Raw genomic sequence first — 18327 nt, forward strand, 5'->3', positions numbered from 1 at the left:
TCCCAATATACTGTACATCTTTTAACAAGAACTCAAAGCATTCCTTCCCAACCATTCTCAGAAGTGTAACTAGGGCAGAGTCAGGCCTCCCGTTCCTGATAGCTTCTAAGAACACACAAGGGCACATTCAATAGTAGGACTAAAACCCTGGCCACAAGCCAGGCATGGTAGTGCATCCCTTTAATTCCAGTACTTGAGAGGTAGTAGCAGACAGATATCTGTGAGTTAGAGGCCAGTCTGGTCTATGTTCCAGGAAAGCCAGAGCTACACAATGAAATCCCATCTCAAAAAGCAACAACAACAAAAAAAAGGCCAGTTGTTCAATGATAGAATGCTTATAAAGAAAACACAAAGCCCTGAGTTCAAAACTTATCACCAAAAAGGAAAAAACACGTAACTAGAAAATAGTTATGAGGAAAATCTGGTAAGATGAGAAATTAAATCAGGAAGGGAGGATTAAAGCCAGACATGGTGGCACACACCTTTAATCTCAGCACTTGGGAGGCAAAGGCAGGCGGATCTCTGTGAATTTGAAGCCAGTCTAGTCTTCAAAGAGAGTCAAGGACAGCCAGGGCTCTGTTACACAGAGAAACCCTATCTCAAAAAAAAAAAAAAAAGAAAAAAAAAAAAAAGAAAGAAAGAGAAAAAAGAAAGAAAACTCTCAGCTGGGCATGGTGGTGCACGCTTTTAATCCCAGCACTCAGGAGGCAGAGGCAGGTGGATTACTGTGAGTTTCAGGCCAGCCTGGTCTACAAAGCGAGTCCAGGACAGGCAAGGCTACACAGGGAAGTCCTGTCTTGAAAAACAAAAACAGAAGGAGGAAGAGGAGGAGGAGGAGAAGAAAAAACAAACAGAAAAAAAGAAAGCTCTCAGCTGGGCATGTGGCTCAGTAGTGAGCACTGGACCGGCACTCCATCAGACCTCAGGTTCATTCCACAGCGTCACTAACAGGAAGATTTCATACAGGAAGAATACCTTAGAAATCTAAGAATTCCCCCATCAGCCTTTATAAAAACAGCCTATATAAATAATGTATCATGTAAATGAATTCCATGTAGAGAACACAATTAAACTCTCACATACCAGCAAAATAATCTTTGCTTTGTATTTCTGGATGCCTTTCACAGTGTAGCCCCAACGACGAGCAAGCTTACAGGCAGCTCTCCAGCCTCCACTCCTATTAAGGAAAAATACTCAGATTTGTCTCATGCTACAAATTAGTAAAGAAATGAGATCAGCATGCGGTGCACAACTTAACCCCAGTTACTTGAGAGACTAAGGCGGGAAGATTGTAAGTTCAGGGCCAGCCTCAGCAAATAGTAAGATGCTAAATAGTCATAAATAAAGAAACAAATGATTGATGTATTGGGAACTGAACAAAAATGGGAATGCTTTACCTGTATCATAGGAAGAACTTTGTTGTAGTTGAAAAGCTTGGTAATGTACTCCTCATATTCACCAAGGACATTGTTATAGAAAGCCCGAGATGTTAATGTCAGTTTGTCCACCTGACTCTTCAATGGCATTTATGATCTTGGGGTGGCAGTGTCCTTGGCTGACAGCACCATAAGCACTCAGGAAGTCGAAGTACTGCCTGCCTTCTACATCCCACATGTAAATGCCTAAAATAGAGAGGGAAGGAAAAGAATTTGAGAGTCTCTGTATGCCATAAGACCCCCAAAATGAAGCCTGATTTTTTAAGCCCTCTAAAAACCTACATATGATACTCTACTTGGTATACCTTATGCTTAAAACTTGGCTTCATACAAGCCTACTGATCTCTGATTTAGGAAGAGGTATTAAAGCTACGTTTTATCTGTCTGACTCTTAAACATTTTTAACACAACACTATAAAAAGACTGTAATTCTGTCATGGGTTTCGTTTTTGCAGGGTGGGGGCTAGTGGTGAATAAGCACATAAAAATATACTCAATAGTCAAATTCAACATGATGCTCCACAGCTTCCATTCCAAATGGCTAGTCTAATGGTATAGAAGTTTACTGAGATATATAGACTTTGGGTCTAGTTAATTTCAGAGTGTAATGTTATTTTTATTTGCAAGTTTTCTATAATAAGTTTATTTAAAAGAAAGCGAGAGGGAGGGGGGAAGAAGGGAAGGAAGGAAAGAAGATTGTAAACGCTTTATCACCTTTAATTTCAGAAGCCAAAAATTTGAATTTACAAAGAAGTTACATAAAAGAGACAAAGTCTTGTAAAGTAGAAGACTACACTCGGGAGCACATAACAGGAGTATTTGCAACCATATGCCTGGAAGGACTTAGTGTCCTGAACTCAATGACAGCAGCAATAAAAGCCTCCAAGCATGGTGACACACCTATAATCCCAGCGCTGAGGGGAGAGAAGCAGGAGGATCAGGAATTCAAGGCCAGCCTGAACTAAACAAGACGCTGTTTTTAAAAACGGGCAAATAACTTACTAGCGTTTTCTTTAAAGACACACAGATGCTAGTATGAACATGGAAAGACATACAACCATCACCAGGCATTAGAAACACGCAAATCACAAGGGGATACTAGTTCATACTAGTATGGTTATGGTTTGTTATGGGAAAAATGGGGCAAAAATATAAACAATTGGAGCTTGCATACAGTGCTAGTGGAATGCAGCGGGGTGAGCACCCGGAACCCCAGCACTTGGGCAGCTGAGGTTGGATGAACATAGGCTCAAGAGCAGCCTGAATGACATAGAGCAAGCCTGTCTCTCCACCGGTACCAAAACCTAAACGGAAACAGTACAGCTGCTCCGAAAAAGAGTTGGCAGTTCTCAGCTGAGGAGATGGCTCAGCTCTTGCTATGCAGGCATGGCATGAAGACCTGAATTTGAGTCCATGTCTCACATTAAAAAAAAAAAAAAAAAAAAGCTGGACATGGTTACATGACCTGTAACCCTAGCACTAAGCTCAGAGACAGGCAGATCCCAGGAGTTCACTGGCCGCCAGCCTAGACAAATGGTGTTTTTCATGTTCATCAAGAAACCCTGCCTCAGGGGAATAAAGCAGAATGTGATAGAGTCAGACATCTGACTACACACACACACACACACACACACACACACACACACACACACACACACACACGGTTTTTTAAGGTTGGCAGTTCTTCTACAAGCTAAGTATAGAGTTACTACATGACCCAGCAATTCCATTCCAGAGATCAATTCAAGCAGTGTCACACTTTAAGAAACACTGGCAGCTGGCATGGTGGCGCATGCCTTCATTCCAGCAACTTGGGAGGCAGAGGCAGGTGGATCTCTGTGAGTTTGAGGCCAGCCTGGTCCCACAACATGAAGTCCAGGTACAGCCAGGGCTACACAGAGAAACCCTGTCTGGTGATGGGGGGGGGGGGAGCAGACGGACAGAACAGGGACCCACACAGTTTTAATGTCTAGGAGTAAAAAGAGCTAGAAAACAAGGTGTACATGGTACCTATTAGTCACTTAGTAATGGTTGAGGGAGCCCTAACTGCAATAGACATTCAATGAGGCTTGGACACAAGAAAATACACTAATTCTTATAGCACATTTCAAGCAAATGCAGGGTGGATTAATCCAAACATACCTTTTTCCTCTCTCCAAGGCTACAGGTAAAGGATGGTAATTGGTGTGCACCATACTTAGATTCCCGTTCAAAAATGTACTCGGAGGATGGCGGGCCGTTGCTCGGTCTTCTTAGTTGCAACAGATGCAGCAGACGTGACTGAGGCGTGGACTCCTCGCCGCAGAGCAGCAACGGTCTGCAAACTTGCTAGCTTGGAAAACATTGTGTGGGTCCTTCAGGAAGGGAAGGGCACAGCCTGTCCAAAGTAAGGAGATGGCACTGGGTGAGAACCTTTCCAGTTCATCTCATGTCTGCTCATTTGTAACTGCCGAGCATCCAGTCAGGATCCAGCCTTAGCCTATCAGAGGGTGCAGAGTTCAAGGGCAGATAGCAGAGACGGGGTGCCAAGTTAGAAGCGGGAGCTGCTTTGCTGGGTGGCCGTGAGTTGTCACGGGGTAAGAAGCACGGGCTTATGAACCATCCTTCACTTTTTAAAAGCTCAAGCTGATCTTTAACTCTGGGTTCAAATGACCTCTGGAGCTAGGACCACAAGCAGCACTTGCCTTAACGTCTCTCAGCCCTACCCTCGGCCTTCAGGACCCCTACCTCTATTCCCTATTTTATGTAAGTAGGGAAGCAATTAATAACAAATGTGGTGTTAACCTAGGTGAGGTAATCCCAGAAAATGATCACTACAAGTTCCAGGCTAGCCTGGCCTACCTAGTAAGCTCCAGACCAGCCTCAGCTAACAGTATCCTCTGCCTCAAAATAGAAAGAGCAAGGCGCGGGAGGGGGCTAGAGAGATGGCTTAGTGATTAAGAAGATGCTGCTTTGGCAGAAGACCTGAGTCAGCACCCACATGGTGGCTCACAACTGTTTGTAACCCCAAGGGATCCAACACCCTCTTCTGACCTCTGCAGGCACCAAGCACCCACATGGTACACACACATACACACACATGGCAGGCAAACATTTAATACACATACAATAAAAATAAATAAATCTTTTGAAAAATAGGAGAGATAGGAAAAAGAACTTTTGGAGGCTGGAAAGACTTTAGCACTCAAACTACGCAAGATAAAAACCTGTCATTTAGCATAAATATCTAAAACAACTGTAAGTCAAACTCAACATAAACAAAGGCAAAAAGACTTGTGTTGTAATTTGTTAAGAGTCTTAATTGGGGCTGGAGAACTGGCTCAGTGGTTAAGAGCGCCGCCTGCTCTTCCAGAGGTCTTGAGTTCAGTTCCCAGCAACCACATGGTGGCTCATAATCATCTATAAGGGGATCTGAATTGCCCTCCTCTGGTGTGCATGCTTACATGTAGGCAGAACACTGTATACATAATAAATAAATCTTTAAAAAAAAAAGTCTTAACTTCCACACCAGGCACGGTGACACACACCTGTAATCCTAGCACTCAAGGAGGCAGGAGCAGGTGGATCGCTGTGAGTTTGAGGCCAGCCTGGTCTACAAAGTGAGTCCAGGACAGCCAAGGCTACACATAGAGACCCTGCCTCAAAAAAAAAAAAAAAAAAAAAAAGAAAGAAAGAAAGAAAGAAAAAAAGGTGTTAAGTTCTTACGGTACAAACACCAAACACGTAATATACAGATGAAGTAGGCAACTCATAAAGAATGTTTTGCTAGGATGGCTCTTTCTATAACCCCCACACATACACACAACATATTAAGAAATATCAAAAAAAAAATCAGCTGTTCAAAGAAAAAGCAATTAAGACCAAGAGAATATCAAAGTACAAGCAGCTAAGTTAGGTATAGGGATTTCCCTAACACACTGGTGCCCACTCACATTATTTGCATTTTTCAGATCAGGCTACTCTTTCTACACCAGTTCTAAAACCAGCCCCCAACAGTGTCCCCCAACTTCTGTGTGCTTGGCTCACCACTCAGATCATGGTAAGACCCTGAAACAAAGACTAGAGTAAGGAAGGAAATACAATGAGGCGTGCATAGCTATCATGTCTGGAAGCAGAGGGAAAGCAGTTTAAGATAGTCTAGATTAGGGGAAAGTTACTAAAAGCCAGGCGTGCTCGGGACATCTACACCTCCTTTTTTAAAAAAGACAAATAGCTAAGTCATGTTTCCACAGAATTCTCTCACAAGTCAAACCATGCCTAATCCTAGCATTCTTGACTGAGTTGCCAAATCAGCCGATCACGGGGCTTGGCTAACTTCCCTTTCCCCTTGGCTCTCGCTCCACACTGAAAATCCAGGGAGGTTCAGGAATTTGCAATCACTAATCAAATGCCAGAACTTTTCCCATGGTTCAGACCGGAGTACAGATTTGAAAGTCAAGATCTAGGGACTGTCTTGAGAGGGTCCCAGTGACTCCTAAAATAAAATACACAATTATAGACAATGATACATTTCCCTAAGGAAAGGTCTGCAATTTTCACAGATTTTTCTCTCAAACTAACAAAGCAAAGCAAGAATCACTAGACTGGAAATGGTGAGTAGCAAAAATGTCTAACTGCACTACAAAGTACCAGTCTCCCACACCACCACTAAATCTAAGACACCGATATATCATTTCTTTCTAGGCCCTTTACAGTCTACAAAATAAATCCTATTTGAACTATTAAAAACTTAAAGCGGCATTAATTTCTGCCTAGCAAATAAGACTAAAACATGCTGTCTCAGATATTCCTTAATGGATACACTTAGATACATACAAGCAAAACATTTATACACATAAATAAAATTTGGTTGGTTGGTTTGGTTTTTCTTTTTTTTTTGTTGTTTGTTTGTTTGTTTTGTTTGGTTTGGTTTTTCAAGACAGGGTTTCTCTGTGTATCCTCCTGGAACAAACTCTGTAGCCCAGGTTAGCCTCAAACTCACAGTGATCCACCTGCCTCTGCCTCCTGAGTGCTGGGATTGCAGGCATGAGCCACTATGCCCAGCTAAATACATTTTTAAAATAAACTTCTATTGACATGGAAAGGTGTTTTGGGACATGTTTAAGTAAGGGAAATAAAATTATATACACCGGATGTTCAACCATGCAAAAAGTAGTAGGGAAAACTGTTAAGGAAAGAAACACAAAAGTCACTCTACTTTAAACAATGACCATAAATTGTATTTACAGTCAGAAACACTGAGAATGAACTTGGACATGGGTCTGACTTGTTGACAGAGACTAAGGTAACAAGCAAAATCTAATTAAAAGAAAGGGATCTGGTGAGGTTTGAGAAAAGAATGTGCTTTAAAGAAAAGTACAGTCCATACTCCTAGAACATGGGCAGCCTTGGATCCACTAGGTCACCTGTTCTTAGGAAAAGGTTCAAACTTTAAAATATGAAGTAATCTTTTACTACCAAGTCTACAGCTGTGATTTTTCTTTTTAATTTTTTTTTAATTTATTTATTATGTATACAGTATGCATCAGATCACATTATAGATGGTTGTGAGCCACCATGTGGTTGCTGGGAATTGAACTCAGGACCTCTGGAAGTGCAGTCAGTGCTCTTAACCACTGAGCCATCTCTCCAGCCCCCAGCTGTGATTTTTCAATAGGCAGAAAGACACCTGGTTACAGGGGGGGAAAAAGTCCTAAAAATGCTTTTAAAGGTGTGCTTTTACAGGTTGAAATAAGACTGCAAGCGACTGCAGAAGGGGGTTGGGGGTCTGTAATCCCAGCACTTGGGGAAGCTGAGGCAGGAGGATTTCCAGTCCAAGGCTATACTCACCTGACCCAAAACAAAAAATAAAGACTGAAAGGGGGAAAAAAGATTATCTAAACTCAAGTTATCTCAATTTACACAAGAATTATCTGCTCAGCTGGAGTGTAGGTATCTGCCGGGTCCCCTCAACTTTATACAGAATGATTACAGTCAGTAGCCTAACAGAAACATTCAAAACATTAGTAATACTCTCAAGTTCTCAAGGTAGATCTCAGGATATTTAACCTAACCAGGGAAGGTCCCAAGCTGCACAGTCCATCAGATACCAGAATCTAGTGCAAACATTTCTATTAAAGAGTCTCTGTGTTCAAGTACTGAGCTTAGTACTATATAAGAAATATTAGAACAAAATGAAATCAGGCTTGAAAGTAGCCATCTTCTCTTTCAAAGGGACTTGGGAAATGTTAAAACTAGGGTAGAAAATCCAGTGTTTCACAGTCCGGACTGAAACCCTATCCGTGAATCTACGTGAATGTGCCACTTTTTCTGAACTTCAATTTCCCCGTTTGTGAAATGAGGCTGAAGCCATTGCCGGGTGTCTGGAGGAGTTCATGGTAAAGGCCAGGCTCAGCACAAAGGAGCCATTCATTAGGTTCTCTCCTGCTCTAAGTTCACAGGAACACTAGCCAAGTTCTACAACTTTAAAAAACAAAAAACAAAAAAACACTGCCATGGTTTCTTTTTCAAACTGGAAAAGTTTTCTTTAAAACAGTAAAAGTGAAATCCTCTGGGGCTGAGGATCCGTTGGTAGAGTACTTGCCTAACATGTATAAAGCCTTGGATTCCATGTCCAGCACCAAATAAACTGGAGAAGCAGAGGCAGGGAGATCAGGAGCTCAAGACATCCTCAGACACACAAGCAGTTAGAAGGAGTCAGGCATGCTGGCACAAGCCTTTAATCCCAGCACAGGGAAGGCAGTGTCCGATGGATCTCTGTGAGTCTGAGGACAACGTGGTCTACATTGGGAGTTCCAGCCCAGCCAGGGCTACAAAGTGAGACCTTGCCTTAAAACAAAAAATGTTTTAAAAAAATTAAATAAATAAAAATTAGACAAGAAAATTAACTACTTACAAAATTACCATTAGCTGGGCATGGTGGCGCAGGCCTTTAGTCCCAGCACTAGGAGGCAGAGCCAGGCAGATCTCTGGGGGTTCAAGGCCCGCCTGACCTACAAAGTGAGACAGGACAGCCGGAGCTCTTGTTACACAGAAAAACAAAATAAAAGAAAGAGAGAGCTGCCATTAACTACCGATTTTTTTCTATGCATAAATACTGTAATTTTTTCCCACTTTCTCCCTTTAGATTTACCATGCAAGTCCCTTTCAGATCTTTGCTGACTTGTATCAAATCCTAACACTTCAGGCACTTGTTTTCTTTCTTTTCTTTTTTTTTTTTTTCAGACAGGGTTTCTCTGTGTAGCATTGGCTGTCCTGGACTCACTTTTGTACAGCCAGGCTGGCCTCAAATTCACAGAGATCTGCCAGGCTCTGCCTCTTAGAGTGCTGGGATTAGATGTGTGCCACCGAGCCTGGAGAGGTACTTGTTTTCAAGCAATCGCCACTGTGAACTCAAGTTTGTAAAAACGGAGTAACCAAGCATGTCTCAAAAATCACCCGGTGAGGCTGGAGAGATGGCTCAGAGGTTAAGGAAATTGACTGCTCTTCCAGAGGTTCTGAGTTCTATTCCTAGAAACCATATGGTGGCTCACAATCATCTATAATGTGATCTAATGCCCTCTTCTGGCCTTCAGGCAGAGCACTGTATACATAAATAAATCTTTACAAAAAACAAACAAACATATAAACAAATAAACCACTTAGCCGTTCCTGCCTCACAAATATGTCTGTCAGATATACTGGGACAGAAGGCGGAAGATGATGCTCCAACATTTTAGAGAGTTATGGGTGACTGTTCAGGCAGCAAACTGTCTCTGTCATTTTTTTGTTTTAATTTGGAAGCTGCTGTTTACTCAGGTAATTAATTTTACTCCTCCTCAAGTCTCTGATGGGGCTGAAGAACAGATAGTTTAGTTTCACAATTAAGCTTAGTTGTTTAGAGGTTAAGATGTTTTTAGGTCTAGATAGATGTTTTAAGTTGATAGAGATGAGATATGATATTGAGTTACATTCAGAATTTTAGACTCACCGAGAAATGAAAATGTTTTCTTCAAGGTTGCCAAATACAAACAACCAAAACACTATGAATGTAACACAAATATAATTCCTAATTGTTCTCTGGTTCTTCTTGCTGTATGTAGTTTATCTTATATATGTGTAATAATATAAATGTATATGTACAAAGTAATAATAAAGAAAAAATTTCAGGCCAACATTGCTCCCTTCCCTATCAGCCCACAGGAATATTTCCACTGTACAGGTTCCACTAAGGGCTGCATTTGGAAGAATTTGTTTAGTCTGCCTTATTAAATAACATTTTCTCAAATTACTCTAAAATAATCATCACTGTGAAGTCATCCAAAGGCCATTGAAAATACTCAGCTTGAGAAGTAAATTTGGTTTAGCTATTGTCAAATATTTACTTTCCTACGGTAACCATTCACAAAGACAGGCCTTAGTTTTTGAAGTTCTGTCAACAAAAGCTTTGCTTTACGTAACCAATATTCTGGCTAAAATTCACCTCAAGTGCGTCACTGGCCAACAGCTAAAGTAATACTACTGGAAAAGGATTGGATCAACTACGCCGCACCCTCCACACACCTCCAAATCACTGCCCATTCATTATTATTTCTAAAAGTATGAAGTTTGGCACGTCCTCTAGAACGCAGCAAAGGGCATAAAATACACACCCAAATAATCATAATGAAAGTAGACTGGAAAGAAAAGATATGAGGCAGGAAAAAAAAATACCTTTAAAAGATATGTACTCGTTAAAGTTTTAGGGACAGGATGAGATGGCTCAGCAGAAGACCAGAGTTTGTTTCCCAATACCCATGTGGCACAACCACGGAAAACTCCTGTCCCAGGGGCATTAGAACCCTCTGGCCTCGGAGGGCAGCTGCATTCCTGTGCACATGCACACACACTTTAAAAAAAAAAATCTTAACTACACTTCCAGGCTACATAAAATTAAGTTGCCTACAGATTCTCTGACAATCTGATTGAGAATATTTAGGATGGAGCAATCGGAGGTTACTCAGTTGTCAAAGCCACTTCATTCCAAAAGCACGCCTTCTTGACTCATCTACAAGGTAAATGCATTCCCAGACATGATCTAGGCCTGAGGCAAGGCTTGCTGGCAGCAAGAGTTCTCCAAAATTAAACTGGAATTTACTGATGTTCAGCATCTTTTGCTCAAGGCCTAAAAGGGGGGGGGGGGTGTCTTCGTACTGAGAGCCCTGTAAGCCAATCCCTAGCCACGATCTCATTATAACGTGCACGTCACTTCCTCGATTCTCTTATTTGGTTTAAGGCTGGAGAGAAGGTGGGGAGGGGATGGACAGGATCTGCCACGGGGCACAGACGCTGCAGGAGGAACTCAGTCTTGGTCCGCACCAGCGCCCCCTCCCGGTGTCGAGGCCAGGTGTCCGTAAGCCTATCGCCAGGGATCGGATCCCTGGCATCCAGGCTCCTCAGGTGTCGCACGCCCTCAACACCGCCTTCTCGAAAGCCAACGCCTCCAAGACCTTAGGCGAGTGCCCCAAGGGCGGCGAGCCCGAGCCTTCCCTGGCTGGCGGCCGTGCCACAACTCCGGCCTCTCGCCGGGCCCGCCCCGCCCCGCCGCGGGGATGCCCCGCGCCCTAGACCGGTACAGCCCCGTGCAGCCCCGGCTGAGACTCCGGAACCCCGAGCCGGTCCCGAACCGCTTCCGCCCACCCCCGGCGCGAGCGTGGTACCTGACAGCGTCCGCTAAGCTCGACCGAGTGTACTTCAGCCACGAAGCCTGCAGGAACCGCCCGGCGCGTCACGCCGTTTAAGACGACGTGTCTGCCCTGCCCCCGCCCGCTCTCGCAGCTCATTGGCTGGGGCGGAGGGCCGCACACCAATCACGCAAGGCTCTCCCTCGCCCCACCCACCCAGCCTTGAGCCCGGGGGCACCCAGCTCCGCTGCCCTCTCTAAGTGGACTGTCTGCCTTTGCGGTTGCGGCGCCTGAGCTCTGGGACTGGACTTAATAGCAGTCCGCTTATTTTACAGTAAGAGAAACAGAGACCCGAAAGAATGCTGGCCTCTCGCTGCGTTTCCCTAGCCGAGGGACAGACGCTCCAGAGCCTTTCCTAGTAGAGCCTCTTGGGAGCAACACCATCTCTTAAATGCTGACCTTGAACCCTCACGTACCAAAATGGCAAAAAAACAGCTTACTGGTGTTTCTAGAATCTTCTCTGCAGCTGTAAAACACTGCCCAGATGTTAGTACCTGTTGTTATTAGTTGACAGCTACACGGTGCAGACTTGCCAGCACCCCCTCCATCACTGTGGTTAAAAGTCAAAACCCAAAAAAAGGATATTGCAGAATAAACAGAATTAGAAGGTGTTTAGGATCATCTTGTTTGTAACAGTCGTTATAAGTCAGAAAACATGCAGAGAGGGACCAGTGAGTCAAGGAAAGCCATTATCAGTCTAGGTATACAGGGCTAGAAGTGGAGTTTCTAGAGGCCAAAGAGGAGAGACTACATCCAGGAAGTTGGGAACTAGGCATTGGATCTCCCGCCTGTTCTTATGTGCTGAAGCCACCAAGATACCACAATCCTAAGGAGTCTGTTAAAAACTGGTGTTGCACATCTTTAACCGCAGCACTCTGGAGGCAGAGGCAGTTGGATTTCTGTGAGTTCAAGGCCAACCTGATCTACAGAAGGAGTTCTAGGACAGTCAAGGCTACACAAGAGAAACCCTGTCTCAAAAAAAAAAAAAACAAAAATAAAAACAAAGACAATCCCTACAGTCCAGCACCGATAGAAACATAGCAAGATCAGAAAGAGGAAGAAAAACAAGGCAGGATGGGTAAGAGTGAGGAAATCACTCAGCAGGCAAAGGGACTGTTGAGCAAGCACAAAGAGACCAGAGACAGATGCCCCAGCACCTGCATGGATGCGGGGTGGGCAAAGAGGCCCATTGGAATCCCAGTGCTCAGGGAGGTAGAGACAGAAAAATCCCGAGAGCTCTGGCTTCAAGTGACAGCCATCGTGGAAAACACTAGATTTTGCACGCCCACACCCAGGCAAACACTCTTACACATACATATACAAAGACAAGCTAAAGAAGATGGTGGTGAAGGGACAGATGGAAGACCTTCAAAAGCTGACCCGGCCAGTGGGGGCAGAGAAGTAGTGTGGGCTCAGAGAAGAGCTGTGACTGGCAGCTTTAACATCTACAAGAGCACAGCGCAAGCCTCAGAAGGGCTGTGGCCTTCCTGGGCTCATCCTGTGCTTGCCCAAGGTCATTACCCAGATCATCACCCTCTTGGGCTATCCTTGTGATGGCAATGTTGTCTTTTAATTTCTTCATTCCTTTCACACCACTTACTTCGGTATCATCAACTTCCTGGAGCAAACCCTGGGGTCAGAAAGGAACTGTCTGCAAACATGGACAAGTGTATGAAGCCAGAGTCCAGGAATCTCATTATGCCTTGGCAAGCAGGAACAGATGAGCTAAGTGTAACATCAAAACATGTGGCAATACTCACGGGACGGTGCTCTTTGTTGAAAATGTTTTCATAAGCACGGAACCTCTGAGAATGTCTGGGTTTTATCTCTTCTTACTTATCAGAGAAAGGCATTGGGTACAAGGAGCATGATAAAAAAAAAATTATGATTTTCCTCCTACCCAGTTTTTTTTCCCCCTTCTAATCACTAACGGTAGCCAAGAAAGAACAACCTGTACCTCAAAGTTGCCTTTTCTCACCAGGAAACAGAGCTGCTCTGAGTGCATTTGCACAATCGAAAAACATGTAGGAACAGAGCATACATAGCAGGGATTGTTGAGCCTTTAACTGTACCAACAGATCCAAGCAAAGGATGCTACAGGAACTGTAAAGGCTAGTGATGAAGGACAACTCTATGCTCACAGAGACGGAAGCCTGCATGGGTCATGCTAAAAAGATGTCTTATCAAGGCTGAAGAGATGGCTCCACTCCCCTGTGAGGTGGGGGAGGTATTTATATCTGGAGGTGAATGAGTGTCCTCAAATCCACTACACTAAATCCAGCCGGAGCAAGGACAGCCAGATAGGGGCAGCTGGAGAAAGCGGTTCTTAGCCTACGTCTGAACTAGAAGCTATGGGCAGACTGAGAAACTTTGCCATTCAAATGTCAGTCTTGATTTTTAAGAGTGCCTGTCTGAAGTATCTATCCATCTCTTTGCCCCATAGCTGAACCTAGGGGTCAGCCTACAGTGCCAATCCTTCCCACTGTAAGACCCTCCCCAACTCCCCAGCCTGCAGGCATCTTCTCCTCCTCTTCCTCTTTCTCCATGCTTCCTGTCTACCATTTTATTATGCTCCTACATGGTCTCTAGTTCACTGTCTATGTCTGATCTTCCAATATTAGACTACTTTGCTTGGTTGCTTGCTTGCTTGCTTGCTTGCTTGCTTGCTTGGTTTGGAGACTCAGGATCTCACTGTGTAGCCCTAGCCAGCTTTGAACTCTTCCTTCTATTACAGGTAGGGACCACCACTCACAGCTCCGTCCTGTTTTACCTAGGAATCATTCTTTTAGATCTATCGCTGCTCATCTTTATGGCCCTGGGCGGCAACTAGAGACAGAGCAGGTGGCCATTTATAAAAGGGTGGGTCCTGGGGCCCAGAGCTCTTCCAGGTACAGAAGAGTAACAGCTACTCAGACCAAAGTCCTAAAAGCCTGGCTTGAAGAAAAACTGAGGCAGGTGTTTCTTACCCATATCTCTCTCCTGGCCTTGTTAAAGGACAGTCATGTGCTGAAGAAATGCCACATGAGTCTAAGTTTTTAAAAAATTAATGTGCCAGGTCTCATGTATCCCAGCTGACTTCTGATCCTCCTGCCTCTACACAGCTGGTTAATGCCGGACTGAGGCTCAAACCAGGACTTTGCACATGCTAGGCAAGCACTCCACAACTGAGCCACATCCCCAGACTACTCTGAACACATTTCTAAGATGGATGAAAGAGAGCCATCAAGGCACAGATTCTTCCCATGGACGCTGAAATTGGGAAGGGAACCCCTGAAAGGGATTCAGAGCTGAGTGTCTGTCCACAGAGGACACTGTATGCCTGGAACACTGAAGAGAAGAGAAACTTCCAGAAAAAAAGATGGAGGAAAAGCAAATCAATTCAGGTCACTGAATAGGAAGGATGGCCTAGTATTTAAATCAGTTCAAAAGCAAACAGTTAGAGAGCCAGAAGCCCAGAAAGTGGCAAACTTCTGTAATTACAGCTTGTAGGAGGTTACCTAGGAATGATTGCAAGTTTGAGGACATTCTGGGCTGCAAACGTGTGTGTGTGTGTGTGTGTGTGTGTGTGTGTGTGTGTGTGTGTATGTGTGTGTGTGTATGTGTGTGTGTGTATGTGTGTGTGTGTGTATGTGTGTGTGTATGTGTGTGTGTATGTGTGTGTGTATGTGTGTGTGTGTATGTGTGTGTGTGTGTATGTGTGTATGTGTGTGTGTGTGTGTCTATACATATATGCATGTATAGATACACATATATATGAAGACCCTGTTTCAAAAAATAAGTAAACTAGAAAATATCCATAGTAGCCGGGCGTGGTGGCGCACACCTTTAATCCCAGCACTCAGGAGGCAGAGGCAGGTGGATCACTGTTAGTTCAAGGCCAGCCTGGTCTAAAAAGCAAGTCCAGGACAGTCAAGGCTACACAGAGAAACTCTGTCTCAAAAAAAAAAAAAAAAAAAGAGGGAGGGCTGGAGAGATGGCTCAGTGGTTAAGAGCACTGTATACATAATAATAAATAAATAAATAAGTTTTTTTAAAAAGGAAAAGAAAAATGTGATATGCCAGCTAGGCATTATGGCACATGTCTTTAATCCCAGCACTTGGGGGTAGAGGCAGGTGGATAGAGCTACACAAAGAATCTGTCTCAAAAAAATCAAACAGACACACACATACACACATGTATGCACATATGGGACATCATCAGAAGAATTGGAAAAAGCGGCAAGAGTCTATACGTTTGAGGCCACACTCAGTCTACACAGCAGGCTTCGAGGCTAGGTATTAAGAGCCTGTCTCAAAAAAAAAAAAAATAGAGAGAGAGAGAGACAGAGACAGAGAGAGAGACAGAGGACAGAGAGAAGAGAGAGACGGACAGAAAGAGAGAGAGAGACAGACAGACAGAGAAGGAGAGAGATAGAGAGACAGAGACAGAGAGAGAGAGGACAGAAGAGAGGAGAGAGAAGAGAGAGACAGAGAGAGGACAGAGAGAGAGACACAGAGAGAGGACAGAGAGAGAGGAGAGGAAGAAAGAGAGAGAGGACAGAGACAGAGAGAGACACAGAGAGAGAGACAGGAGAGAGAGAAGAAGAAGAGAAGAAGAAGAAGAAGAAGAGAAGAGAAGAGAAGAAGCAGAAGAAGAAAGAAGGAGAAGAAGAAGAAGAAGAATAGTAAGGGAAGGGACGAGAAGAGAAGAGGAGCTGGAGAGATGCCTCCGTGGTTAAGAGCACTTCCTGCAAAAAAAAAAAAAAAGAGCACTTCCTGCTCTTCCAGAGGACCCAGGTTCAATTTCCATTCCCAGTACCATCATGGCCACTCACCACTGTCTGTCACTCCTATTCCAGGGGATCTGACTCCCTCACACAAATATACATGCAATCAGAACACCAACACACATAAAATAAAATAAATAAAAGAAAGAAAAAGGAGGGGGATGGATGGAATTATTATTTAGACTAAGAATAAAACAGTGTGGGGGCTGGAGAGATGGTTCAGCGGTTAAGAGCACTGACTGTTCTTCCAGAGGTCCTGAGTTCAATTCCCAGTAACCACATGGTGGCTCACAACCATCTATAATGAGATCTGATGTGCATTGTATACATAATAAATAAATAAATCTTTAAAAAAAAAAAAAAGAATAAAACAGTGTGAAGTGAAATGTTTGGGGAAATTTTGGTTGTTTGTTATTTTGTTTTTTGAAACAGGGTTTCTTTGTGCAGCCTTGGTTATCCTGGACTCACTTTGTAGACCAGGCTGACCTTGAATTCACAGAAATCAGCCTGCCTCTACCTCCCCAAGTGCTGGGATTATAGGCGTGCACCTCCAGGTCTGGGGAAATTCAAAGCGTGCACTAGTTTTGAAACTATCACATAGTGCACAAGTTTAAAAATAAGATAAACCTCAAATACTAGTTAAATATTTACATACTTATCAATGTTTTATAGATTCCACAAAGGCTGGCTCTCAGGGTTGAAGTCTGGATAAGCCTTTATGGCTTTTTTTTTTTTTTTTTTTTTTTTTTTTGAGGACTTTGTCTCTGTAGCTGAAACTCTGATTAGAAACAAGCTTAAAAGGTCATGATTTATTGGTTATTTTTTGTTGACATTATTAACTGGAATATAGGTTTAAATTCTTTTTTTTTTTCTCAGCATTATTACAGTATAATTGGCAAGTCATAATTTCAATTTGTAGTTGATTAACATGTGCACTGTAAAAAGATTACCATAGTAAGCTGACGCCAGACATAATGTGGTCCATTTTCAGATTCTTGTTCTGTTGTGCTCTACAGAGTTTGTTTTGTTTTGGTTTTTGGTTTTTGGTTTTGGTTTTTTTTTTGCTTTTGTTTTCCCCCCATTTATTGTGTGTGTGTGTGTAGACAACCTTTGGGAATCCGTTCTCTCCTTCTACCATGTGGGCTCGAGGAATAAAACTTAGGTCTTGAGGCTTTACCCACTGAGCCGTCATCTTATTGGCCTGGTTTAACATCATCATTAGTATTGCATTTATTTATCTTGTATATATACGTGTCAGTGCACACAGCCGTCCCCCCCCCCACCCTTTTTTTTTTTTTTTTTTTTTTTTTTTGAGACAATTTTTCTGTGTAGCCTTGGCTGTCCTGGACTTACTTTGTAGACCAGGCTGGCCTCGAACTCACAGTGATGTGCCTGCCTCTGCCTCCCGAGTGCTGGGAGCCACACTTTATGTGTGGCATCAGAGGACAACTATTGAGAGCCACCTTACTGGCTGGGCGTGGTGGCACACGCCTTTAATCCCAGCACTCGGGAGGCAGAGGCAGGCGGATCGCTGTGAGTTCGAGGCCAGCCTGTTCTACAAAGTGAGTCCAAGATGGCCAAGGCTACACAGAGAAACCTTGTCTCAAAAAACCAAAAAAAAAAAGAAAAAAGAAAAAGAAAAAGAGATCCACCTTACTGAGGCAGAGGTTTTTCTTGGCTATGCCACTTTGTGGCACACTGCAGCCTGGACAGCCCACAGGTTTCTGTCTGGCTCTCATTTCTCCATCTCCCATCTCCCTCTAGGAGAGCCTGGCTCGCCATCACTGCCTCCAGCTGTTCCACGTGGAACGCCTGGCTTTTACTGCATTGCTTTTTACCCACTCAGCCATCTTGCCATCCCCAGTTACTGTTTCACTCTTACTCTGCTGAGACCTGTGTGCACTTTGGAAATCACCTTGTGGATAGCAATGCCAGCTGGGACACCGAGTCCCTGAGAAACTCTATGGTGGTGGCTGTGTCCCGGCCTTGGGAGCAGCGAGTGCTTCTCTTTTCTTTGAACTGGATTGTCTCCAAGAGTATTTTAGAGGTAATTGTGACTCAAATCCTTGCATTAGAGATGAGAATTACACCTTGCCTGCCCCATTTTATTTTTATTTTTATTTTTAGGCTTTTCGAGACAAGGTTTCTCTGTGTAACAGCCCTGGCTGTCCCAGACTTGCCTTGTAGACCAGGCTGGTATCAAACTCAGAGATCCACCTGCCTCTACCTTACAAATGCTGGGATTAAAGGTGTGTGTCCCCACTCCCGGCTTTGCCACTCCATTTTTAATTAAAAAAAAAAAAAAAAAAACTCCTCAGACATGGTGAATTACTGTCTTCTTGGTTGCCGTGGCAGACCACCTGACAAAAGGAACTCAGGAAGAGAAGATTTATTTTGGCTCCTGGTTTGAGGGGAAAATGCACA

Source organism: Acomys russatus, chromosome 5, assembly GCF_903995435.1.
Source record: "Acomys russatus chromosome 5, mAcoRus1.1, whole genome shotgun sequence".
Classification (NCBI taxonomy): Eukaryota; Metazoa; Chordata; class Mammalia; order Rodentia; family Muridae; genus Acomys; species Acomys russatus.